This window comes from Bison bison, unplaced genomic scaffold (assembly GCF_000754665.1).
Source record: "Bison bison bison isolate TAMUID 2011002044 unplaced genomic scaffold, Bison_UMD1.0 scf7180017864239, whole genome shotgun sequence".
In the NCBI taxonomy this organism is placed as follows: domain Eukaryota; kingdom Metazoa; phylum Chordata; class Mammalia; order Artiodactyla; family Bovidae; genus Bison; species Bison bison.
The window spans coordinates 1,595,687-1,597,120 of NW_011494811.1; positions in this window are offsets into that span (position 1 = coordinate 1,595,687).

The following is a 1,434-nucleotide window of genomic DNA, read 5'->3' on the forward strand; positions in this document are numbered from 1 at the left end:
TTCTCATCAGGTGGCCAAAGGATTGGAGTTTCAGCTTCAACATAAGTCCTTCCAATGAACATCCAGGACTGATCTCTTTTAGGATGGACTGGTTGGATTGCCTTGCAGTCCAAGGGACTCTCAAGAGTCTTCTCCAACACCACAGTTCAAAAGCATCAATTCTTCGGTGCTCAGCTTTCTTCACAGTCCAACTCTCACATCCATACATGACCACTGGAAAAACCGTAGCCTTGACTAGATGGACCTTTGTTGGCAAAGTAATGTCTTTGCTTTTTAGTATGCTGTCTAGGTTGGTCATAGCTTTCCTTCCAAGCAGTAAGCGTCTGTTAATTTCATGGCTGCAATCACCATCTGCAGTGATTTTGGAGCCCAAAAAATAAAGTCAGCCACTGTTTCCATTGTTTCCCCATCTACTTGCCATGAAGTGATGGGAGCGGATGCCATGATCTTAGTTTTCTGAATGTTGAGCATTAAGCCAACTTTTTCACTCTCCTCTTTCACCTTCATCGAGAGGTTCTTTAGTTCTTCTTCAGTTTCTGCCATAAGGGTGGTGTTATCTGCATATCTGAGGTTATTGATATTTCTCCCAGCAATCTTGATTCCAGCTTGTGCTTCCTCCAGCCCAGCGTTTCTCATGATGTACTCTGCATATAAGTTAAATAAGCAGGGTGACAATATACAGCCTTGATGTACTCCTTTTCCTATTTGGAACCAGTCTGTTGTTCCATGTCCAGTTCTAACTGTTTCTTCCTGACCTGCATACAGGTTTCTCCATGATTGTACACATATCAGAAACTTGTTCAGATTTACTGAGGGTTTTCCCACTGAATGAATATGCCAGTCTGTTTGCCATTCATCTATTCAGTACTGGTTGTTTGTTTCCAGTCTGTGGAATAAATCCATGCATTATGCTGCTATATATATATATATATATATATATATATATATATGAATCATTGTGGGGAACTTCCTATGGTAGAGTCACCGAGACATAGAGCAAATGTAAGTTTAACTTTATAAGAAACTATTATCCACCCTAATGATGCCAAGAAATGCAATTACAGAGGGGTGTGCAACAACAACAAAAAATTGTCGCTATCAGCAAGGTTAGAAACTACCGAACTGTAAGGAAAAAGGAAGAGGTGGCAGTATACTCAGTGGCCCTCCACCTGACATGAAATCAGGTATTCGAGGCAAAATAATACTTAGTGTAGACATGACTGTAGCTGCATTGTGTATTCGTTTCATACTTCTGTTAGCACGAATTTTGCTGGTATCATTTTTCATGTAATAGATGTTTTGTAAGAGAGAAAATAGGAAACAAATTTTAATGAAACAGAAAATCCCTGAACAAAAGAAACACTAATGGAGAAAATCACAGTGGCACTTACTGGAAGAAATGATGAATAATCACTCTGGTAATTACTTAATTCT